Source organism: Mirounga leonina, unplaced genomic scaffold, assembly GCF_011800145.1.
Source record: "Mirounga leonina isolate KUSES-001 unplaced genomic scaffold, KU_Mleo_1.0 Mir_168, whole genome shotgun sequence".
Classification (NCBI taxonomy): Eukaryota; Metazoa; Chordata; class Mammalia; order Carnivora; family Phocidae; genus Mirounga; species Mirounga leonina.
In genome coordinates this window covers 60,522,747-60,550,537 of record NW_023270426.1, presented here as the reverse complement: position 1 = coordinate 60,550,537, position 27,791 = coordinate 60,522,747, and positions in this window count along the sequence as shown.

Genomic DNA, 27,791 nt, shown 5'->3' with positions numbered 1-27,791 from the left:
GGGGCACCAATCCCTCACTCCTCCAAGAGAACTGCCAGACTGGTAAGATCCCTCCCTGCCATGTGATGCTGCACCAACAGATGGGGTTTTGGCAATATCATGTCTCTGACTCTCCTACCCTCTCCATGTGGTCTTTTTATCCTTTGCAGTGGAGAAGCAGTTCATCTAGTTTTCAGAACTTTGTCAGAAGGAAATTATCCATTTTTAGCCATAGATCTGGTGTGTTCATGGGATGAGGTGAGCTCCGAATCTTCTTACACGGTCATCTTGCAGATGTCTCCCCAGTGCTGTTGTTACTAATACTGTATGCCAAAGGAATCCCAAATGGCCTAAGTTCTATAAATTATAATTTCTGGTTAGAATTAAAATGTTCATTTTAAAAGGAAATATTTTACAAAATTTCATTAATTCAGTTATAATTATACATGATGAGGAGGAGGGAAAGATGAAGTAGAAAATAAATGGAAGCTTCTTCTATTCAGACTACTGATGATGACTTTCCTTGTTTTGACCTTCCTATGGCAGATATTTAAATTTTGTTTGCTTTCTTTACAGAGAACACTTAAATATTTAGCTTATCTAAGGTGCAATGACCTGAATAATAGAAGCAGAGAAAACTGCTAATTTAGAGATTTTAAATGGGTAAACCTTGTAAATGGATTATGGAAATTTAAACATAACAAATCAGCTTTAATCATGTAGTTAATGAACTTCCACAATTTAACTGTGAACTTTTCAAATGTTGGGTTATGTTTATAGTCGAAGTCAAGTATGCATAAGCCAAGGGTACATAAGAAACAATTTAAAGGTCTTTATAACTTTTAGAGACTTCTGATGCCTCCTCTGAGTTTATAACAGTTTCTGCACACAAGTCTAGTAACCAAGTTAGTCTTAAACTATTCCATTTAAATTTTGATTAGAATTGGTATCCTCCCCTGAAACTAATACTACACTACATGTTAACTAACTTGAATTTAAATAAAATCCTGAGAGGAAAAAAAATAAGTACTTGACATCCTACTACAGACTGAGTTTATTAGAGGCCGATAGTTGTGCTCTGATATTCATTTCTCTTTCTACTCTTATGAGTTACATACAAAGTAGTCAATAAATGTCCAGTGAATCAAAATCTGTAGTGCTTCAGAACCAAACTACTATTTTTCAACATGATTACTACAGAGAACATATGGAGCATGAACCCTGGCCTAAAAGTTCTCATCATCTCTCTCATCATTACCTGTGAAAGCATTTCATCATAGTTTGAATCCTTTATGTTAGAGGTTGGCTGAGACCTGGAGTAAAGAATGAAAATGTGACAAATGGCCACTTATTGGTCATTAACTATCATGATTAGAGCAGCCTGCTTCTCAGAGTGAGGGTCAACATTAAGAAATGAAACCATTCTTTAGAATATCCTCTTGATAGAAATGAAGCTGTTCATTATCTGATCATTAGGGTCCATGCCAAATAAAACACATCTCTCACACAACCCAAGTCCTAATTGTTCATTTAGTTATTGGCTTAAATGGGAAGCAATGAAAAAAAGCAAGTAACTAAGCAACTATACGATCTTCAGACCCTTATCTAAGTGCAGGATGATGTTTAATGCTAACAAAATAGCTCAGGGCAAACAACTACTGAGAACAACTCTGAGAGATTATATGTGGCACTCAGCCACATATGGAACTACAGTTATTGGTTTAGCTTAAAATTGTAGTAATTGCTATCTTGCCTCATTATTGAAGTAACAAGCCTCAAAAAACTAAATTCAAATACTTGAAAAAAAAATTTTTAAGTTACACAGATATAAACTAAAGAATTATCATGCTTAAGAATGATAAATAGGTAAAAGAAGATAACAAAGTTAGAGAGACCCACATGATAGTGAATATAGAAATAACATAGAAATGTACATAGACAGTGGCAACAGTGACAAACATCTTGATGCTAACAGCAATATAAGACAAGATTCTTTATTGGGTATTTGATAATTCTCATTTCTCATCAAATATTTACAAATTAATTTTATAGCACTTGGAAATATCAGCTAAGTCACATGAGTCTCGGTTCCCACATTAATAAGTGATTGCTACCTACCTTAACTTATTGGGTTACTGGAAGGAATTAAGAAGCTGCTTTAGAAATTTTGAAGTATCCTGGGATACATAAAGGCTAGGAGGAAATATGGCTGACCTGACCTCCCTTTGGCTCAAAGCCTTGAACTATTGTCAAGGAGAGAAGATATATCCATTAGGAAGAATAATATTGAAAAAAGTGCTCTGTTCTTTAGTTTTTGGCTTTACTTGTTTGGGTTGTATACCTAAGGAGCTGAACTAATTTGATCTCATGATTACCTTTAGTTTCGTGGGTACTCTTTTAAAGCAACTTTTTTTCCTCTTTCTTCTGTTGAGCTATTCTCCTCCTTACCTTTTGATCTACAGAGCTAAAATGATCTTGGTAGGGAGGGAAAGGGAAAAAGGGAAGGCAAAGGCTTAGGGTTTTCTTAAGAGTTTCCAATGATGATGAACGGGAACCTTAGACTCCTTCTAAGCTATTGTCAAGTCCAGTTCACAGGGGTAGAAATGAGGTCATAAATTCAGAGCTAAATGGTTGTGGATCCAGAAATAAAAAAATGTGTATTTGGTTCTTAGATCTCTCCAAAATATGAAGGTAGAGGAAGAGGAACATGATGGTAATGATATCTCAGTGCTGCTATCTAGTCCTTCTATCAAGTCTTAGAACATGTGACCCATCCCACATTTAAAAATCCCAGGGCAATGAGACTATTTCATTAAAGACAAAGAACAGATGTTGGAACCAGATCACACAGGCAGAGTAGGAGGAAAGCCTCTTTCAAAAGGGAGAAGGAAAATCAAAGAGGTGGTTAAATTGAAAAGTGTTCTAGAATTAGTTGTCAAAAACAATACTGTTGGGCAGCTTAGAGGCAGCACATGAATCAAAAATTGAAAGGCAAAAATAAGGATTCCAACTATTGAAAGGAGAGGAAAGGCAGCTGTTCAAAGTCTACAACAAATGAGAGAACAAACGCACCTCAGTAACTTTAAGAAAAGAGAAAGATTAAGAGGCTCCCAGGACAAGGAGCCAAGACAGACTTCATGGGCAATAAAGGTAAAAAAGGGCCCCACATGGTTTAATGCTCTACTGTCACCATGCTGAAATTTTAAATAATATTTAAACAAGACATTCTGTATTTTCATTTTGCAATGTGCCTGCAAATTATGCAGCCAATCTTTCTAAGAGTCTTTGAAAGTATCCTTCCATCCCACATGTAAAACCCCTTCTAAGATTCTTTTTGCTGTGTTATAATAACCAACTCACCACAGGCAGACTTGAGAGTGAATCAGTTCCCCAAGGCTGGCATACTCAATGAAAAGGACATACAGGAATTGGCAGCAAAATAGGGGTAGAGGATGGAGAAATAATATCAAGAAAAAAAATTGTTGTAAAAGTATCTTGATTTTTTAAAGAAAAATTCCCCTTATCAACTATCAATGCACTTATTTTCACAAACAGCTGACAGTTCAATCAACAGATAAGAGAATTTCCCAAATACATTTTCTAACTAAAAAAAAAAACTTTCCAGGGGTGCCTGGGTGGCTCAGTCGTTAGGTGTCTGCCTTCAGCTCAAGCCATGATCCCAGAGTCTTGGGATTGAGCCCTACATCAGGCTCTCTGTTCAGCGGGAAGCCTGCTTCTCCCTCTCCCACTCCCCCTGCTTATGTTCCCTCTGTCGCTCTCTGTCAAGTAAGTAAATAAAATCTTAAAAAAAAAAAAAAAAAAACTTTCCAGACACAGTAAGCATGCCACATTTGCACTGACCACCATTCAAGTAGCTTTTGTTTTATCAATAAGATAATGTAAAGGCTATGAAGAGGTACAATTTGTTATGATTTATAAACTATTTGTCAGGGAATAGAATCTTATGGATTTATTTTTACTCCCCTTTTTTACTATTTATAGCAATTGTAAAGAACTAAATGATTATGAAAGAAAACGTATCTCGATTTTAAGAATGAAGACTAGAGCATATGATTTACAGAAAAGTCTGCCTGTCTTGCCCAGCAATATAACACAAATTCATTTTCATATAAATTAGCCTTAGATTTTTTTTCTAGCTAACAGCATTTCTCCATTGATCAACAATTTTGCCTCTGATGGCATGAAGAGCAAATCATTTTCTATCACAGTAAGATTTCAGAGTCAAACTGCTAATTTCTTTTAAAATGAATGATCAGTGATATTTATTCCGTCCAAACTATTTCAGGAATCTACCTAAGTGTATAATTTAAATAATTTGCAAAAATTTCAGCGTAGTCATAAAAACACCAATCCAGTGAAGAGCCCAAATTTCAATGTGGTTTGTTAAAGTTCAGTGACCTTTGTTGGACTACTCTGCAAGCTTCAAGAAGCAGATCTCATGTAGAGTTGACGGGTGTCACTGTCATGCTTCTAGTAGAGCATGACCTTCAGTCAAGGGGGCAGCAAAATCTCAGTGATGTCACATGCATGCAAAAGACCTATTGACTTGCAAGAATTTTCTTGGACATTAACCTCACATGTTGGAGTAAAGAATCAAATGCTGAATGAAATTTTAGTAAGTGCTGCTTTTAGAAGAGAAATAGAAAACAGTTTATTTTCTGATAACAAAGAAGAGGAATAGAAAACAGTTTATTTTCTGATTTCTCTATATTTCTAAAACCTAGAATAAAGACAAATAAACTAGGCACATTTTCCCAGGCCATAGGAATAGAATAAGGATGGCCACAAAAAGAAATCTCAATTTGGATGCTCCTGAAACATTCTTGAAAATAAAATATATTAACTTTAAGTAGATAGTTTCTAGATAGATAGATGGTAGGTAGGTAGTAGGTAGGTAGGTAGCAGGTAGGTAGGTAGCTAGACAGATTCTCTCGCTCGCTTTATATTGCTAATAGGAGCCACTGGGCTCTAAAGAAAAAAATATACAGTGTACCTGGTATGGTGAGTTTTCCTAACATCTTTTACTGAAGTATAGTTGTCATGCAATATTATATTAGTTTCAGTGTGCAACGTGTTGATTCAACATTTATATACATTACAAAATGATCACCACAGTATATCTAGTCACTGTCTATCACCATACAAATTACAATATTATTGACTATATCCCCTATGTTGTGCCTACATCCCTATAACTTACTTATTTTTTAACCAGAAATTTCTACCTCTTAATCCCCTTCACCTGTCACCCATCTCCCTACCTCTCCCCAGCAACCACCAGATTATATTTGTCTCTGCCTGACTTATTTCACTTAACATAACACTATCTAGATCCATCCATGTTGTTGCAAATGGCAGGATTACAGTCGATTTTATAGCTAATATCCCATTGTATACATATACCTCATCTTCTCTATTCATTCGTCTATTGATGGACACCAGCATTGCTTCCATATCTTGGCTATTGTAAATAATGTTGCAATGACCATAAGGGTGAATATACCTTTCTGAATTAGTGTTTAGATTTTCTTTGGATAACTACCCAGAAGTGGAATTGGTAGATTGTATGGTAGTTCTGTTTTTAATTTTTTGAGGAATCTCCAAACTGTTTTCCTAGTGGTTGAACCAATTTATAGCCTCACAAATAGTGCATGAGGGTTACCATTTCTCCAATACCTTCTCTTACCTGTTATCCTCTCCAACACTTGTTATTTCTTAACTTTTGGTAATAGCTGTTCTGACAGGTGTACGGTGATCTCTCATTGTTTTTGATTTCTATTTCCCTGAAGATTACTAATGTTGAGTGTCTTTTCTTGTGTTTGTTAACCATCTGTATGTCTTCTTTGGAAAAATATCTATTCAGGACCTCTGCCCACTTTTAATCAGTTTTTTTTTTTTTTGGTGTTGAATTGTATGAGCTTTTTATATATTTTAGACATATCATTATTGGATATATCATTAATTTAGGATATGAGGTAATAATCTTCAGGTTTTCACCCTAATTAGAGCTTTGAATTATATATCCTAGAAAAATTAAGATTCTCAGAAAATCTCACATGCCATTTCTATTCTTCACATGACAATGTGACGACATATAAACACATGGAAGCTTATGACTAACAGAAGTGTTGTGCCTGGGGCAAAAACAGAAGAGTTCATACATTTGTGGAGGAAGCTCGGTGATGGGTCCAGACAGGACTATTGCTGGTACCGTCTGCTCCTTGGGAAACAAATACATTGAAAAAGAGGCACTATTTGAAAATGTCTTCTAGTGTTTCACCATTATAATGCTTCTTCTCAAAATATGTTAACAACCATAAGCTCAACATCTCCGCCTGAAGAGAGGGTTGAACAAGTGTCACTTTCAGAGGGCACACCTCAGAAAACAAATTGCTCTTTCAGTTTCTCTGATATCTGTATTTCTGCCTCAGTTTTAATGGTCCATAAGTGTAGTTAGAACAATGAACATAAATCAAATAACATTCCAAAACATCATTTAAGCAAGTTCCTGATAATGTGACAAAACTCATCCCAAAGCATGAGCTCATACAGAAAGTATTTCATGATGATTGAGGTCAGTCACAATTGAGTTCTTGAAATAAACAGGACTTACAAGACCAACAACAATGCTGATAAAGAAAAAGTGGAGAGCTTACTAATGGTAACAAGGTGATTTGAAATGGTGTGAAAAGATTTAAGCATAAAATTTACCCATGGAAACACTTGATTTCATAGAATTTGGCTTTGAGTTTAATTACCCTATACAGATAAGAAACCTAAGAAGCATCTAATTTAGATCATGATCTACTCAAATACAGGGAAACTTGATTCTACATTAGTTTGTTCCGGGACTCTACAGTCAATCTCTCTCCTCTTATTTGTATAGCAACTAACAGAAGCCCAGGAATTACTATTGACAAAAGGTCCTAATAAGATTTAACTTATGCTAGATGGCAAAATCTTAACATATCAAAATCCCCTGGTAGTGTTGAAATGTGAGATCTTCTCCCTTTCTCAAATTATCACCATAACCAACTAATTATTCATAAGACTCTAAAGACATGTCAGCATGGAAATCATTTGATGAACACAAGCAGTGCTCAAGTGAAGAAGAGCTGAAGTATTCCATGACTCTCTGTTGCTTGACAGTATTTAAACAAAAAGGAATTATTTCATTTAGAGACAGGGAAAAAGTCATGCAAGGACATGTGAAAGAATAGGTAGGAGCAACAGATATTGCATTACTTGATTAGATCAACTCCATTCTCCTTCATTTGCATTTTTTACATATCCACTTTCTAATGCCTGGAATATAACAAGCATTTTTTAAAAAAGAGTTTGTGTGTCTAATTCACTTAAATTTTCTTGACACTCTGTTAATTAGGTTGATTTTTCACAACATAAGTATAATAATTAATCATAACCAATATTTATTGATCATCTATTTTCTAGGCAAAGGAAGATCATAGTGAACAAAATATACATTGTCTACTCTCAACTATTTACAGTTTAGATGCAAAGACAATTCAGTGTGTATCTTTTTTGGTATTTTATTTTTGTAAACATAATTCATGTCTTGAAATAAAACAGACATTCCTTACCTCACAATCTGACTTGGAACTAAAATGAATATTTGCTTTTTTTTAAGTGTTAAAAAAGTATAACAATAACTTTAACTGAAACAAGTAAATAAGCATGTATGTCATTAGATACAAATATCCAGAAGAATGAATTTGAGAAGTCATAAAGACAATTCCATTAGGAAGGGTTGGGCTGGGACTAAAGAGACATTCAAACAATTCCCACAAAGTGGGTCACATGTGTCAAGGAGTTTATGTTCAGGGTTCTTGTGGTCATGACAGATTTTTGAATATTTATTCAAATGTTTATGTCAATCAATGTTAGCCAAATGTTGCATCAAATATGCCTTTCATGTCTATATATCCATGAATTCAAGTCTAAGAGTTATTATCAAGATCAATGGCCAAACAAAAAATAAGATACCTTCTATAAAAACAATTAAAGAAAATTTAATTAGCTCAGGTCTTCTTTCTCAAGGTTCTTTCCCTTAAAATAGCTCTTAAATGAATGGTATTACTTTTATATTATAAGAACTATAACTTTTTCTGCCCTCTTATTTGTTATAAAATTATAATCTAAAACTATTACATGAACTTTATAAAACATTGTATTTAAAAATTATTTCTGGCATACAGATTTGACATTGTGGCCTCAGAAGGGTATAATCTTCTATTCATTATATACTATCTACAAGAGATAGCTGGACTTTTAAAAATGTGATTATAGGGGCTACTGGGTGGCTCAGTTGGTTAAGTGTCCACCTTCGGGTCAGGTCATGATCCCAGGCTCCTGGAATCAAACCCCGCAGCAGGGAGCCTGCTTCTCCTTCTCCCTTTCCCTCTGCCTGCTGCTCTGCCTACCTGTTTTCTCTATCTATCTGTCAAATAAATAAATAAAATCTTTAAAAAATAAATGAATAAAAATAAAAATATGATTATAAAAGAAGCAATGTTAATGATAAAAATTTTGAAAAATTCAGATCCAATAAGCTTTGGCAGAGACAATATCTTTGGGAGCCCACCCATCCCTGAGAAAGAAGAAATACTTATGAGCCAGGGAGTCAATCCCAACTTTTTTCTGTTAAAATAATTATATCACATAACAGCTAGATATTTAAAAATATTTTAATAGCTGTATAATATCCCATTAAACAGCTATAACATAATGTAATCAACTTCATAGTATTGAATATTCATTTTATAATTTTGACTATTATAAAAATGCTATGATGAATACCTTTATACATTAATACCAATACATATCTGCAACACTTTCTTGGAAAGCACAATAGTTTAACAAACTGGCTATTTTAGAAGTTGTAATGTATTATTCCCTCTAAAAATATATCAATATTTATTCCCACAGCAAAAATAACACGGCCAACTAAACCACTTCCACAATGGGTGTCATATTTTTAATATGTTCCAGTAAGTCAGACAAAAGTGGTATTTATTGTTGTTTAATTTGCATTTATTTCATGACTACTAAAGATAAGCTTTTTTCAATGATTGCAGACTGCTGGCCAAAAAGAGTGGGCTGATCAAAAGACATGACCACTAATGCAAAAAGTTTTAGAAAAGCAACCTCTGTGAATACAAAGGAGCATGTGGAAGGTTTGGAGTGATAGAGGATATTCTGTATCGATTGTGGTAGTTATCATACAGCGTTTGTCCAACTTGTCAAAATGTACAGTTAAAAAGGGTGAATTTTACTATACATAAATTATAAATCAATAAATTTGACTTTAAAAAAAAGACCAAGGATATTCATACTGTGCATACTGGTAACCCCAAAGATGAAAAATAAAAGTGTACCAAAAGTTTAAATGCATAAATCAAAAAAATTATTTCAAAACAAAAGAACACTTGATTATACAGGTATAAATGCCACATTGTACGCCAGGAAAAATTGACACAGAATAATACAAATACCTATTTTACTAAAGTACTAAGTTTTAAGATAAACAAATGAAACTTAGGTAAAAATTAAGTCACCTATGTGGCAGGAAAATTAGGCTATTAAATTAAAAAAAAGAAAACTATTGATTTCACAGTAGTTAATTCAGGTAGCTAATGTGTGGTAGCTAAATTATTCAATAAATATTTGTTCCATATGTCATTTTGTGTCAGGACAATGATATAAGGCTAATATTTCCCATATAAAACAGGGTATTTTAGTTTGTTATAGCTAAAAAGCTAAGACTTCGTTTGATAACTCTTGATAAAGAGAACTTAAAAATTTACAGAAATAAGACTTTTCATGACTGCAATAGGAACATTGCATGCAATGAGTAAATCTATTTTTTTCAGAACATATAAATTTGTTAAAAGGAAAGCTGATAGTAGGAATGGCAGATCTGGCAGGAGGACATTTTTAAGGTAGTTAAATGAGAGTTAAGGAATTAAATCTGAAAGGTCCCAACAAAAAGAAAGAAACCTAATACATACTTTATTTAGGGGCCTTTAACTGGAATAAGTAGAATTCAGGTAGACAGAGTTGTGATAAACTAGAAAATCAAAATGGAAGTTGGAGAACACGGAGTGCTAACATTAGTCAGGTTGGTCAATCTGGGAAATCCTGAGTGACATACACATGTAGGTATCACACCAGCACCTGGGCTTCTGGCTGAGGCTCTGCCTACCAGAAGGAGCTTCCCTCTAGAGGCATGGGTCTTTATCTTGTGAAAGATCAGTAGCTCATTCCTTAATAGGAAGCTACCTTCTTGTGCCTCAGGTAAGTAAGCTTCCTTGAAAAATTTGGCATTTTCTGTGATTCTCAGAAGATTTCAAACTCCAGTAGATTTTGACATGACTAATCTGATTAACTATTAATAATTAATGAAGCTTATTTAAAATATATAAAGAACGTATACAAATCAATACCCACAAAACAAATAATCCAATTAAAAATAGGCAGAAGACATGAACAGACATTCCTCCAAAAAACACATCCACATGACAGACACATGAAAATATGCTCAACATCATTCATCATCAGGGAAAAGCAAATTAAGACTACAATGAGATATCACCTCACACCTGCCAGAATGACTAAAATTAAAATACAAAAAACAATAAGTGTTGGCCAGGATGTGGAGAAAAAGGGACACTCGTGCACTGCTGGTGGGAATACAAACTCGTGCAGCCACTGTGGAAAACAGTATGGAGATTCCTCAAAAAGTTAAAAATAGAGCTACCCTATGATCCAGTAATCACACTACTGGGTATTTACCCAAAGAATACAAAAACACTAATTCAAAGGGATACAAGCACCCCAATGTTTATAAGCAGCATTATTTACAATAAACAAATTATGGAAACAGCCCCAGTGTCCATTGATAGATGAATGGATAAAGAAGAGGTGGTATACACACACACACACACACACACACACAAGAGAATATTATTCAGCCATAAAAAAAGAATGAAATCTTGCCGTTTGCAATGACGTGGATAGAGCCACAGAGTACAATGCTAAGCAAAATAAGTCAGTCAGAGAAAGACAAATACTATATGATTTCACTCATCTGTGAAATTTAAGAAACAAAACAAATGAACAAAAGAAAAAAAGAGAGACAAGCCAAGAAAAAAAGAGAGACAAGCCAAGAAAAAAACTAACTACTGAGAATAAAGTGATAGTTACTAGAGGGACATGGGTGAGAGGATGCATAAAATAGGTGATGGGGATTGAGAGTACACTAATCTTCATGAGCACTGATGTAATGTGTAGAATTATTGAATTCCTATATTGTACACCTGAAACCAATATAACACTGCATGTTAACTACACTGAAATTAAAATAAAATTTTAAAAATGTAATTAATGAAGCTGACCTTACTTTTCAGTTACTCCATTCCACTCCAAAGACATGCATCCTATTATTGTATTATAAAGCTGTCAGTGAATTCCAACTTGCTTCTTTGTTTCTCCAAGCAGCTAGAATTATCTCTTCCTGTAGTTAAAAAAGTGTATATGTATATTGTTAAACATTGTCTTGATATAAAATTTGACAACCCCACATTTTCTCCATTTCTTTCTTTGATAGGTTGGGTTGGCACATTACTGTTCTGCTTGCCTTTATTCAGGGCATTTTCAATTACTCTTCTGCATAGGTAAGTGATATGATGTTCCAGGTGACTGGATAGTTTGCCATCCTTAAACACATAATTTCCTACTTGGCTTCCTTATGCCAAGCAGACTTGAACACATTCAATACATTGAAGTGCAAAGGATTTCCTCCATTTGCATTTTAAATATTTCATTATCACATATACCTTCCATAAATCTAGATAATTCCCTCTGCCCATCTAACATAAGGTTGTGCTCTCAGCAAGCCTATAAAGTAAATCTACAGTTAACCAAAGAAGTCAAATATGACGCATTCTGGGTGAACTAGATATAACATTTAAGTAAAACAAACCTTTGAATTTCACCTCATATTGTTTATGAAAATCCACTTCACTGCCTCAGATAACATAGAACAAATTTGATATTGCTTTGATTCAACACTTCATGCTATTTTGGGGTCATCATTATGAATCAATTATTTTGGTAATGGAGATAGGCAATAGTAAGAATGTAAGTATATCTGTAAAAACTTTAAAACACTGAAATAGAAATTAAACCTAGTGTAACATGTATTAGGATATGCCAGCTCTTGGGGAGAGAACAGATTCAGAAGGGCTTTATACAGCTTAGCCTTTCAGTAGCCACAAGCTCTCCTGAGTCAAAAATTTCTTTGTTAGGTCTTAAGGAAAAGGGATATTTATCCAGCCTGAACCACCACTGAGCCACACAGAGTTCTGACACTATCAGAACTCCTGCCTGTTTAGCTAAGAGGATTTTGATGATATATCTGTTATTGAAAACTCTGGCATCCAAACATGGATAGCAAATATGCTGAGGTTTTTGGCATAATGGCTTCAAAAAATGGTATATTTCTTCTTTAAAAATACTATTTAGTGGGATGCCTGAGTGGCTCAATCACCTGAGCAACCGGCTCTTGATTTTTGGCTCAGGTCATGATCTCAGGGTCTTCAGATCAAGTCCTGGATCAGGCTCTACATTGAGCATGGAGCCTGCTTAAGATTCTCTCTCTCTCCCTCCCTTTGCCCCTCCCCACCCCTGCGCATGTGCCTGGACTCTTTCTAAAAAAAAAAAAAAAAAAACACTTTTTAGCAAAATATATTTACAATGAAAATGAATTTTTATTGCATCAATAAATAGCCATCTCAAAAGATCTGGTATTTCACTTCTCAGTTGTTAAGATCCACATAATTTTCAAAGAGACAATTTTTCCTCTGGCCAATGCATATGTTACAAGAGGGAAATTAGGACAAAGGATTAAATTAAGAATAAGAACCAAATAACAGAAGTAGGACTAGTAATTTATGTTCCCCATTTTGATGATGGGAAGAAAAGCTCGCCATAAATGGAAAAGGACTAACATAAATATGCACATTGCCTCAATTAGCCAAGATCCGTCAGTAGACAGAAAAATTATGAAGGAAGTGCTAATCAGAAAGGTGCCATGAGAAGAAATAAGAAGGCTAGATCTGCAAAATTTTTATTGTTTTTTCTAAAGAATTTGATTATATGGGGAGTTACAGTAAGAACTTAGACCTTTTAGTTAGTTACTGACCAAATTTCTGACAAAAGGAAAAGAATCATGAATATTGCTCCAAGAAATTAAAGCTTACTAGTCATTTTCATTCACACAAGCCATGTCAGACTTTCTCATCATAGTTTGTCTTTACTTCAAAAATTCTGCCACCTTAAATCCCATCCACATGCAAACACAAGACCTCACAAGAAAGAAAGCTCTAAAACTGAAACACAGTCCTTTGCATGCCCCTTTGGGAGTTTTTGTGCTATTTTTCTCTTCAGCTGGATGCCATTTATAAGACCTGGGTCACTTCACCCAACTTTACCTCACTGACTGACTTTTGCTCAAAAATAAAAATAGAAAAGTCTTTTCTTCTCTTGCTCAACTTGTCTCAAATGGAATTAATTACCTTCTCACTAAAATTGGTTCCCTCTCTCCCAACAATCCTGACTCTGTTCCTGGCAATCACTGAGTACTGCCACTGAAGTCCTGACATGTTTCTCAGCTGTATCCTGCAGCACTGCAGTCATTGCCCTAAGCCAAGCACCTCCCCTTCCCCAGACCATTTCATCATCACCCTGAGTACCAGCTCTCATACAAATCTGTCTTTGAGAAAGCCATCAGAGAGATCTTAATCACATGCACAACCAGTCACATTACTCCCCCATTTACCATTCATCGGTGATTCCCACACCTAAATTCTTAATGCCTTCCTTAGCCTGCATACAAGTTTCCCAGGCTCAGGGTCCAGTCATGTCTCCAGCTTTAATTAGTATGACTTTTCTAGAATAGCTCACCCACACACACCCACTGCTGCTCCTTCTTCTCCAGAAGGGTATCTTAGCTATGCTAATGTCCTCCCAGCTTCCTTACACCCAAGTCTAACCTAAGATCCCATTAACTAATCAGCCTTTATCATACAGATTTTCAACTATCAATGGTTGTGTACTATATGTACATAAAAGGTGAGAACTGAGAGATTTCTCTCTCACTTGACCCCAGCACCTACTGCATAATTTAGCCCTTAATAAAACTTTCTTTAATTAGATTGACTGACCTTTCACCAGAGTTCCTGATCTAAGACCTATGACTCAGTGGAGTCCAGAGACTCCAGTGGATTTCCAGAGGCAAAACCACTGTTATTTTAATCTTATACAGCAGAGATCTAAAATGATATTAATCCACAGCATTCAGAAAATGTTCAAAAACTTCCAGAACAGTTTGGTCCTTCTTAGATAATCTATATATGTGGTCTTCTGGGTTTCCAGTCTATGGAATTAAAAGCAGACATGCGGCTAGTGCTGCATGCCCTTAATGCTGCAAATCTACTACTACACTGTGATAATCATAAGATTTAGAATGACCCTCTTCGTTCATTACAGGAGTAATATGACCTAAAAAAATATTTCTAACATTTTTTGCTACCCTAAATATGCCATTTGTTCACCAAGCATTCAACTCCCTCACTAGCTTTTTGCCCTGCCATATCACACATCTTTTATTGCCCTCTGTGGCAGGTGTGATAGCAGCTTTTTATTCTTCCTTTTCTTTCTGTCATATTCCTGGAAGTGCCAACCCCCTTGCCTCTCCCTTGTTGATAAGTAGCTCTATAGACCTGTCACATCTCATGCAAGTCTTTGCTTCGTTGAAAGAACTTGGGACTCTGTCCACGGTGCTCCAGCAATAGCAATGTCAACTGCAAAAAGAAGCAGAGCTGTCTGCCCTCTGGGAGCCTTTCCATGGAGAGTAGGGGTTGTTGGCCAGGGGCTGGGCCAGCCAAGAGAAGTCTATGCCCAACCTGAGCTGAAATTTCCAGTGTGACTCGCAGCCCTAAGGAAGCATTTTTAGATCAGGGATGCTGACTGGAAACAAGAAGCCATGCTAATATAAAAGCTTCTGTGAACTTCTAGTCTAATTTACCCAATAAAAATAATGTGGCTAAAACCTAATTATGCTACTTGATAATGCTCCGTTTGGAAAGCATAGAGGCATTAAAGATTTTTTTCAACTAAACTTCATTTTTTCATTTCTTGGATTGTTTGTTCCAGCAATTCTAGACCACTAGCTGCTGTCAGAGTACTGTTTCTAAAATAGAAATTAGACAGTGTCATTCTACTGTTTAAATATAGAAGTGACTCATGTATCCCTTTTGGATAAAGTGATCTTCTTTACTTAATAAAGCATACAAGGCCCTTCACTCTCATCTTTACAGCCTCATCTCTCGCTATACCTTCATAGGTGCCCTTTAATATAGAATGTAGACCAACATGACTTCCTGGTGACTTCTCCTATTATGCCACACTCTGAATTTGCCATGGTGTCACAACATTTACTCTCTACCTATATAACATGGTATCATCCACCACCCACCTTCATCTACTCCTTCCTCTAGATGCAGTTCATGGGCCACCCTCTCTGGGATGTCTGTCTCCTCCCACTTCTGTCCCTTTATTGTTCTTAGGTTCTCTTAGGTGGCAAAGCACCTGGAATACACCACTATTATGACATTTACTCCTCTGTACTCCAATGCTCTTCTTATTAGTCTACATCTGCCACAGAAGTATTAATAATTTGAGAGGAGAAAAAGCCTTATATAGCTCAGTTACCATAATACTCAATAGCACCTCAAAAAATGCTGGTTAAATATATAATGATGAGAAAATATTTATCAAAGCTAACTTTTTTTTACTTCAATACCATGTCTGAAGAAAATATTTAGGGTAGTCATTTTTGCAAAATATATAAAAGTAACTTTTGCTCAAACAAAGCAATTTTCAGTTTAAAGAATGATTCACCTCAGGGATCCTTCAAATAGCAAGTGTTTCTAGTGGATTTATAAGTTTAAAATGATTAATTTTAATGATTAATTAACTACTTGACAGAAAAACTAGAAGGAAAAGAGATAGAAAGAATTTTAACAAGAGAATCCAACACCAAATGAAAATAAACCAAATGAAAGGACATGCGAACAAAAATAAAAGTGCTTCTGAAGCATTAATCAAGGCAAATATGAATCAATTTACATGTTTGATTTGCACACATTTCAAAAAAAAATGTCCACTGTGTAGAACAAAAATGAATCAGTATCTAACTTCCCAGAAGAATTTTAATATGTAGACTCCTAGAAGTAAGATTTATGGTATGTTACTTTTCCTCTGTGCATATCAATTATATTGAAATAATCTGTTTGTGTCTGTTTTCCAAGCAAAGCTATAAAGTTTTTAAGACCCCAGAGCATGTCTTATTCATGTGTGCATCACTAGGACTTAACATAGTACGTGGTACCTAGCAAATATTCTATTTATTGAATTGACTCTATATTAGAATCTTATTGCTCTACTGAATATGTCACATCCAGAAGACAATAAATTTCTCTTTTCAAAAGGCATGTTTTTAACCATAATTTATACTTTGTGTCTCAAAATCCAGAAATTGTGGAATATACCTGAAAATACCCCAAATTTGGGAGTATACATATTGGTTTTCCAACTTTCCAAGCTTCTAGTAAAATCTTCATTGCCTATTGGCAACATCATTGCATATAATCATGACCTTAGGTTCTGACAACTATAAAGACTGAAATTCAATCTTAAAAAATCAAATTCAATATCCATTCATTATTTAAAAAAAACCTCAATAAAGTAGTTTTAGAGGAAGCATACCTCAACATAATAAAAGCCATATATGAAAAACCCACAGCTAATATCATCCTCAACAGGGAAAAACTGAGAACTTTTCCCCTAAGGTTAGGAACAAGACAAGGATGTCCACTCTCACCACTTCTATTCAACATAGTACTGGAAGTCCTAGCCTCAGCAATCAGACAACAAAAAGAAATAAAAAGCATCTGAATCGGTAAGGAAGAAGTATGACTTTCACTATTTGCAGATGACATGATACTATATATAGAAAACCTGAAAGACTCCACCAAAAATCTGCTAGAACTGACAAATGAATTCAGTAAAAGTACAGAATACAAAATCAGTGTACAGAAATCTGTTTCATTTCTATACACCAATAATGAAGCAGCAAAAAGAGAAATTAAGAAACCAATCCCATTTACAATTGCACCAAAAATAGTAAGATATCTAGGAATAAATCTAGCCAAAGAGGTGAAAGCTCTGAAAACTATAAAACACTGATGAAATTGAAGATGACACAAAGAAATGGAAAGACCTTCCATGCTCATGGATTGGAAGAACAAATATTATTAAAATGTCTGTATCACCCAAAATAATCTACAAATTTAATGCAATCCCTATCAAAATGGCACAAGTATTTTCCAAAGAACTAGAACAAACATTCCAAAACTTGTATGGAACCACATTCAAAGCAATCTTGAAAAAGGAAAGCAAAGCTGGAGGCCTCACAATTCTAGACTTCAAGCTATATGACCAAGTGACAGTAATCAAAACAGTATGATACTAACACAAAAAGAGACACATAGATCAATAGCACAGAATAGGAAATCCAGAAATAAACCCACAATTATATGGTCAATTAGTCTTTGACAAAGCAGGAAAAAATATGCAATGGGAAAAGGACAGTGTCTCAACAAATAGTGTTGGGAAAACTGGACAGCGACATACAAAAGAATGAACCTGGACCACTTTCTTATATCAAACACAAAAATAAATTCAAAAAGGATTAAAAACCTAAGTGTGAGACATGAAACTATAAAAATCCTAGAACACAGGCAGTAACCTCTTTGACATTGGCCATAGCAACTTTTCTCTAGATATGTCTCCTAAGGCAAGGGAAATAAACAACAAAAATAAACTAGGGACTACATCAAAATAAAAAGCTTCTGCACAGCAAAGCAATCAACAAAACTAAAAGGCAACCTATGGAATGAAAAAAGATATTTGCAAATGACATAGCCAATAAAGGTTTAGTATCCAAAATATATAAATAACATACAACTCAACACTCAAAAAACAATCCAATTTAAAAATGGGCAGAAGACATGAACAGACATTTCTCCAAAGAAGACATCCGGATGGCCAACAGACACATGAAAAGATGTTCGTCACTTACCATCAGGGAAATGCAAATCAAAACTACAATGAGTTATCACCTCACACCTGTCAGAATAGCTAAAATCAACAATACAAGAAACAAAAGGTGTTGATGAGGATGTGGAGAAAAAGGAACTCTCTTGCACTGTTGGTGGGAATGCAAATGGGTGCAGCCACTGTTAAAAGGAAACAGTGAGAAGATTCCTCAAGAAGTTAAAAATAGAACTACGCTATGATCCAGTAATCACACTACTGGCTATTTACCCAAAGGATACAGAAACACTAATTCAAAGGGATACATGCACCCCTATGTTTATATCAGCATTATTTACAATAGCCAAGATACGGAAGTAGCCCAAGTGTCCATTGAATGATGGATAAAGAAAATGTGGTGTGTATATATATATATATATATATATATATATATATATATATATATATACACACACACACACAATGGAATGTTACTCAGCCATCAAAAAGAATGAAATCTTGCCATTTGCAACAACATGGATGGAGCTACAGGGTATAATAGTATATAGTCAGTCAAAATAAGACATACTATAGGATTTCACTCATACATAGAATTTAAGAAACAAAACAAGTGAAGAGAAAAAAAGTGAGAAAGAGGACAAATCAAGTAACAGACTCTTAATTATAGAGAACAAACTGAGGGTCACCAAGGGGAAGGCAGGTGGGGTTTGGGTTAAATAGGAAATGGGGATTAAGGAATGCGCTTGTCTTGATGAATACTAGGTGATGTTTGGAACTGTTGAATCACTGTATTGTACATGTGAAACTAATATAACACTGTAAAAAAAAGTGTTTACACCAAAAAGATCAAATTTAGTTTCTTAATGTATAATATATAATTTAAATCTAAAAAACTATATATCAAAAAATGCAATGTTAAATTTACAACTGTATTTTTTAAAACATCCTACTTTGAAAGTCAAATGTGAAATGTCACCTATTGAATGCATTAGCAGAGCACAGAGAAAAAGCATTCCGTCGTGGCTGCCTCGGGATATCAAACCATCTCTAACCCATTTCAGATTCCTACTTATAAAACTGTGGGTGGTAACAATCTGGATAAATTTTTTGCTTAAATCTTTCACAGATACAACATCTGTCAAACAGCCAACATGACTGACCCAGTTGTACTGAGTAAGCCCTACAGATTATTTGTCAAACAAATTCAGTAACCCAATATTTGTTTCTTTATTTTAAAATTTAATTGGTATGCAAATAGGACAAGACAGCATTTGTGCTGGATACAGTTGTCACTTCAGATTCTGGGAATGCTCATTATCATGCTTACAGATGTTTTTTTCCCACCTAACATCTGCCAATACTACCTAAACCCCAGGAAGTCCACAAACCTGTGCAAACTTCCTCTCACTGTGGGTCTCTTTCTCTGTTATCTGTTCCATGCTCACTAATTTTGTGCATCTGAGACCTCTGTATGCCACAATTATGCCTGCTTCCTAACACTTCTGCCTCCAGAGCTTTTGATTTGAAATTGAACAGACACAGAGCCAATTTATCATAGGATGACATGTGTCATGTTTATGGTATTACCAAAGGAACCCTGGTATGCACTGTATTTATCCTTTTGCTGTCAGCATAGACCAAGACAACACAGGATAGGGATAGAAAAGCTATAATGTTTTTAATAATATGATATATACTTTAAAAATAGAACATCAAATACCATCGCCTTCAAAATGTGGTATTAGATCATTCTGCTTAAAATCAAAATTTCTTTGTCAAATAATCATCTGTCATTCAAGAATACATTTTATTGAAATGAGAATAACAAACAAAAGCATTGGAATATGTTCCCTCAAAGAAAAAGATAACACTTTGTTCAAACTAACAATTTATTTCTTCTGTCTCATTTTCACATAAATTCTAATCATGCTTAATGATGGCTTTATCTTGAATACAATATAAATTCACATCATGTGGCTTTTGTCAACAAACATAAATATCCAAGAGCACCCTCATTCCATCTTTTACACACTAATAAATGTACTTTTAACACCCTAATGATGCATCTCTCACTGTGTTTCTGGATCATGCATAAAGCAAACATATACAGAGATAGCAATATTTCAAGCATAAACATAATAGCCAAAGGGAAAAAGCTTTTCATTTGAACCAAGTTGAGTAAAAAGCCAAAACTTGAGGCAAAACTTTCAACTGTGAAAATGGCTGATCACAGAGTGACATCTTCTTAACACCTCTACAAAAATCTACTTTTTATCAGGAACAAACATTCGCGCATGCCAAACCAGGCATCTAGTTGCTCATTTCAATGTGTAATTAATTTTGATTTCCAGCATGCCTCCAATTACTTTTTAACATTTTCAAATATGCTCCTCTAAGTAAAGAGTAAATAAAACCTAAATGCTACCCCTTTGAAGATTTTATTAATATGTAATAAGCAGGTAAAAAAAACAAATATGCAAAACTCAATACTGCACATATACAAGTACCAGCTAAGCCTGCCTCTCAAATCTGATGATGGGTTTGCTAGACTGAGTACAAGCTGTTACTAAACAGTACTGAGGAATATTTATTAATATTAATTACTATTGCTATTAATATTAATTGCTCTTATTAATATTAATTAATTAGAAGTATCAGTCAGAATCCAAAAGTTAGACTCAGAAAATAGTTACTTAATTCAAAATGATAATTAATGAATGAAAGAACAATTTACAAAGACTTGAATAGGGCTAAGGAGACTAATACAGAAGGTGAAGGACCCAAGTCCTCATAAAAGCAGGAAGCCATTACACACCTGGGGCCTGAAAGGACAAGGAGAGGTGTTACCAGAACTCTGGTGGAAGGTTTGCCAAGCAGGAGCCGTGGCCTTAGTATAAAGAAAAACAAAAACAAAATCTCAGCTTCATAGGAATAAAACAGTTGGCAAAAATACCACATCTATTTTTTTTCTCCACATTTCTTTCTTTTTTATTTAATTCTATTATGTTATGTTAGTCACCATACAGTACATCATTAGTTTTTGATGTAGTGTTCCATGATTCAATGTGTGTATAATACCCAGTACTCCATGTAGTATGTGCCCTCCTTAATACCCATCACCATGCTAATCTATCCCCCTTCCCCTCTAAAACCCTCAGTTTGTTTCTCAGAGTCCATAGTCTCTCATGGTTCATCTCCCCCTCCAATTTCCCCTGCTTCATTTTTCCCTTCCTTCTCCTAATGTCCTCCATGCTATTCCTTACATTCCACAAATTAGTGAAACCATATGATAATTGACTTTCTCTGCTTGACTTATTTCACTTAGTATAATCTCCTCCAGTCCCATCCATGTTGATGTAAAAGTTGGATATCATCTTTTCTGATGGCTGAGTAATATTCCTTTGTATATATGGACCACATCTTCTTTATCCATTCATCTATCTATTGAAGGGCATCTCGGCTCTTGCTACAGTTTGGCTATTGTGGACATCGCTGCTATGAACATTGGGGTGCAAATGGCCCTTCTTTTCACTACATCTGTGTCTTTGGGGTAAATACCCAGGAGTGCAATTGCTGGGTCATAGGATAGCTCTATATTTAATTTTTTGAGGCACTTCCACACTGTTTTTCAAAGTGGCTGTACCAACTTGCATTCCCACCAACAGTGTAAGAGGATTCCCCTTTCTCCACTACCTCTCCAACATTTGTTGTTTCTTTCCCTGTCCATTTTGGCCATTCTAACTGGTGTAAGGTGGTATCTCAATGTTGTTTTGATTTGAATTTCCCTGAAGGCTAATGATGAACATTTTTTCATGTGTCTGTTAGCCATTTGTATGTCGTCTTTGAAGAAGTGTCTGTTCATGTCTTCTGCCCATTCTTTGACTTGATTATTTGTTTTTTGGGTATTGAGTTTGAGAAGTTCTTTATAGATCTTGGATACCAGCCCTTTGTCTGTAGTATCATCTGCAAAAATCTTCTCCCATTCTGTGGGTTGCCTCTTTGTTTTGTTGACTGTTTCTTTTGCTATGTAGAAGCTTTTTATCTTGATGAAGTCCCAAAAGTTCATTTTTGCTTTTGTTTCTCTTGCCTTTGGGGACATGTCTTGAAAGAAGTTGCTGTGGCCGATGTCACAGAGACTACTGCTTATGTTCTCCTCTAGGATTTTGATGGATTCCTGTCTCACATTGAGGTCTTTCATCCAGTTTATCTTTGTGTATGGTGTTAGAGAATGGTCGAGTTTCATTCATTCACTCTTCTGTATTTAGCTAATTTTCCCAGAACCATTTATTGAAGAGACTGTCTTTTTTCCATTGCATATTTTTTCCTGCTTTGTCGAAGATTATTTGACCATAGAGTTGAGGGTCCATATCTGGGCTCTCTATTCTGTTCCTTTGGCCTATGTGTCTGTTTTTCTGCCAGTATCATGCTGTCTTGGTGATCATGGCTTTGTAATATAGCTTGAAATCTGACAACATGATGCCTCCAGCTTTGTTTTTCTTTTTCAACATTTCCTTGGCGATTCGGGGTCTTTTCTGATTCCATACAAATTTTAGGATTGTTTGTTCCAGCACTTTGAAAAATGTCATTGGAATTTTGATCAGGATGGCATTGAAGGTATAGATTGCTCTGGGTAGCATAGACATTTTAACAATGCTTATTCTTCCAATCCATGAGCATGGAATGTTTTTCCAGCTTTTTGTGTCTTCTTCAATTTCTTTCATGAGTGTTCTGTAGTTCTTAGAGTATAGATCCTATACCTCTTTGGTTAGGTTTATTCCAAGTTATCTTACAGTTTTTGGTGCTATTGTAAATGGAATTGATTCTCTAATTTCTCTTTCTACAGTTACATTGTTAGTGTATAAGAAAGCAACTGATTTCTGTGCATTGATTTTGTATCCTGCCACATTACTGAATTACTGTATGAGTTTTAGTAATTTGAGGGTGGAGTCTTTTGGGTTTTCCACATAAAGTATCATGTCATCTGTGAAGAGAGAGAGTTTGACTTCTTCTTTACCAGTTTGAATACCTTTTATTTCTTTTTGTTGTGATTGCTGTTACTAGAACTTCAAGTACTATGTTGAACAATAGTGGCGAGAATGGGCATCCTTGACATGTTCCTGATCTTAAGGGAAAGGCTCTCAGCTTTTCCCCATTGAGGATGATATTCGCTGTGGGTTTTTCACAGATGGATTTTATGAACTTGAGGAATGTTCCCTCTATCCCTATACTCTGAAGAGTTTGAATCAGGAAAGGATGTTGTATTTTGTCAAATGCTTTTTCTGCATCAATTGAGAGGACCATACGGTTCTTCTCTCTCCTCTTATTAATGTGTTCTATCACGTTGATTGATTTGCAAATGTTGAACCACACTTGTATCCCAGGGATAAATCCCACTTGGTCGTGGTGGATGATCTTTTTAATGTACTGTGGGGTCCTATTAGCTAGGATTTTGTTGAGAATTTTGGTGTCCATATTCATCATCTCCTCCACCTTTCAATACCCCACACTGTGTTCCATTGGCAAACCCAACTGAAAGCCAGAGGTCAGGGAAGTCCAGCTGAGGTTGTGGTACGGAGAAAAGTAGAGACAGGTGCAACACAAATCTGCAGGGGCAAATGGAAAACATCTAGCACTTCGACTTTCTCTGCAGTGCAGATTTCACCCACTGTCAAATGATATAGCTGGAAGGATCTGATAATTAAAGGATGTCTTGAATCCATTCCTGTGAGGTTCACATGAACTCCACAAGTGACATCCAGGAGTTACTGCATGTTCCAGAAGTTGAAGAGAAAATCATTATTCTCTCAAACAATACATCCTCAGCAAGGACCTTCTAGAGCTTCAAAACCAAACTGCCCAACTCCTGCTCGCTGACAGAACCCTGGATGTCCAATTATCTATAGCCAAGGAAAATTACAGTCTCATGGGAAATCAAGGCTAGGGAATTGAAATCATTACATGTGCAGAAGAACATTATGAGCTCACTTCTTATAAGACATAAAGATTATTTCTGGCGGTGTTAACACATTGTTGGCGGGGCCCCCAGGAGAGTTGTAGAACAATTTTTAAATACCATATAACTATCCTAGAACCAAATACCACCTTAGCTTCAACATCCCTTCTCCACCTCCATCTTGCATAAAAAAAATTAATTAAGAACTTTCCACACTAGCCACCTAAATAGGCATTGTGAGAACCTGTCTTAATTCAAGCTGCTATGACAAAAATACCACAGACTGAATAGCTTAAACAGCAAACATTTATTTCTCAAAGTTCTGGAGACTGGGAAGTCCAAGATTAAGGTGCTGGCAGAGAAAGAGAGAGACAGAAACAGAGACAAGAAAGTCTCTTCTTATAAAGGCACTAATCCCCTTTCTGATGGCTCCACCTTAATGACTTAATTATCTTCCAAAACCACCACCTCCTGATACCATCATATGATTTCATCATATAAATTTTGAAAAGTCACAAACATGCCGTGTATGACATATATATATTACCTTAATTCTCAAAACAAAGTTGGTAACAGATACGCTATTTCTCATTTTATGGATTAACATTTGAGACTCAGAGAGGTGAAGGAGCTTCCCTGAGCTTACAGAGCCACAGCCTGCTGGCATGACTAGAATATGCGTTCCACATCTATGGTGTGTTCTTCAAGCCACAACTGCCTCATGCTATAGCTAGGATGGCTTAGTGGCCCTTCCTTGCCTAAAGAGACCAAACAATTTCATAATTCCATATACCTCATGCTCTGACCTATAAAATACTTCCTTCTTTCTTCATCTAAGAGGCTTTCTTTCAGCAGACATTCATGAAACACCTACTTTGTACCAGTGTGGTAGGCATTAGGAATACAAACACAAATAATCATAAAATCCCTGTGTTTAAGCAACGTGGAGCTAATGGTGGATACAAACTATTCTTGAACAATCTGTTCAGATTCTTCCTCCATGGAGAATTCTTTTCCAGCCTAAAGTGAAGTCTCTCCTTGACTGATCCTCAGAGGACATATGTAATCATTCAGGGCCTTGTGCCTTTTTTGCATATTCACCATCTCAACAACTAGATTATGTTAAGTGGTATGTTTTTATATTCCTCACTAAAACTTTTCTCATTCATCACTTATGGTAAGCATTTTATAACAAGCCTTAATTAAGGAAAGATTTACTGAGTGCTTATAAGGTGATAGGCACCATGCTAAGTTCAGAAACAGGTGGTGAAGAAAAACCATATAAATCCTTCCTAGAAATCCCTCTGAAAATTTTGGAGTTTCTTGGAATACATAGACATGGAAAGGGTCATTTACAACACAGTATGATAAACCTTTTAACATTGAAGTAGGTATTTCTAGTTATCTCTATAACTCCATAAAGAGGTCCAGAGGGCTTTAGGGTGGGTATGAAGCTTACATGCTCTACCACCTCCAACATAGATCAGAGTACAGAGCAGAGAGCGCCAAATATGTCACAATAAAGCCAATGAATCTTGATCTTTAATGACTTAAATTTGTTGCCTTTTAATTAAATTCAATCTCAGTGCTATTCAGTCTGCTCTTCACAGAGACCAAAAATTAATCACAGCTTTTTTAAAATAATACTATTTATAATCAATGACACCTATAAAGTCCAACAGGTATTTCTATGTTTTCTTTGAAAGATGTTTCTTTGAAACATTGAAGTTTACAAAAGGCCTTGAGGGTTTAAAAGGACAAAGCCTCTTTTCTTTATGGGTGGAGAAGAATACTATATTAATTGTATGCATGCTAAATATTCACAAACTCATAGCAATCAGTAAAAACTCCCACAATCTTTCACATGAAAAGTCATAGAAAATATAACATTTTTGAGCAACATAAGACATGATATATCCTAAAATTTATATTTGTATCAAAGTATAAACATGTGAGATTAAGTTGGTTTAATATTCTTCATTCACTCAGTGAAGATGAACATTTACCATATTCTTAGTTCCAAGCAGTGATTTTCATTCATTAAGCTGCAAAACCACTTCTTTCTGCAAGAATGTACTCAGCCAGAAACAACAGAAATATGTACTTGTATTATTATGCACATAAACTTATTGACTTTGAAAGGATTAACTTGTGGATCAATAAGGGAGAAATTCATTACACCAATCAACTCCAAGTAACTAGAACTAAACAAGATGCTTCAGTCTAAGTTAAAATGGAATTTACTTCAGGACTGCTACAACCTAAAACAAATCATAAAATGAAATCAGTGCATTGTACCAGGAAATTTTCATAAACAATCTGATAGATTCTAATATGTTAGGATTGCATGTATACCAGCCTCTCTGGCTGTATGAAAAATGTTGAGATCAATAGATGCTGATGAGCAATATTTAAATGAATTTCTAAATGACTATAATAAAAAATTTAGTTGACTCAACCCCTGCTGTTCTGGGCTGTAAAGTTATGAGCTCTATTTACCTGAAAGCATGTATGCCTATTAGACTTGGCAGGAGTTTCTCAACATTGCTTTTAAATAGAATATCTATTTAAAATGAACAAGCATCAAGTTATATCAAGTCTGGTTACTTCAGACTGGGATAAAGCAGCATGCTAACCTCATGTACATGATTCAAAGAGCAGAAGAGAATAAATCTTTGTGGCTTTTAAACTTCTTTGTGAGTAAAAATTTTTCATAAAATGTGGCTGGCATTGAATGAATTATAAGCAAGTTTGCTTTCACAGGTACTAACTATAAAATGTCTAAATAAAAAGTGACACAAGAAAAAGCAAGATGAATTAAAAGTATAGAGATGCATTAAACAAATGTATCTTTCAAAAGCTTCCACACCTTTCTGGAGGCCAAGAAAAATCTATGGAGCTAATCAAGAAGAGAGTGAAGTCTGTAAGACATTAGTCTCATATTTATCATCAACAGAAATTACACCAGGGTAGAAAAAAGAATTTTAAAATGATACAAAATATGTCTAAAGAGAATTGTTTATAGTGAACTCAAAGACAAGAGCTAAAGATGCAAAAAAGTGATATATATTAAAGTGATCTGTAAACTCTATATGTATGTTCACACTGAGCGTGTTTATTTTTTTTCAAATAGACCAATAAACAGTGAAAGAAAACAAGAAATAAATAACTCTAAAGTTGAATTTATTCTTTTACTTTTAGTAATAAAATATTAATTGTGAGAGCTAGGAAATTATGCAGTTTTTTGTTTTTGTAGAAAAGGGACTAACAAAATTAAAATTCCAATTGGTGTTTAAAACTCATGTAATTAAGTGTCAAAAATTGATATCAGATCAACAATCTGTCAGCACGTATTTATGGATTATCAGCTCTGAGTCCTATATTCTGCTTTGTGATGTGAAAAATATTATAAAACCCCTTTCCAAAATGGAAGGGAACTGGCAAGTGAAGGGGTAAGCATGGCTGAGCACTACTTCTGATGGTTCACTTGATGGCTATGGGGTAGCAATAATATCACTGTCATACCAGGTTTATAGGTTTGGCCAGTTGATCAATCCATGTAGGAGCTGACCGGTATTGGGTGGCGGGACGCGGAAATAGCATCATGGAGGTACAGAGAAGAATAAGGTCAGGCACTTAG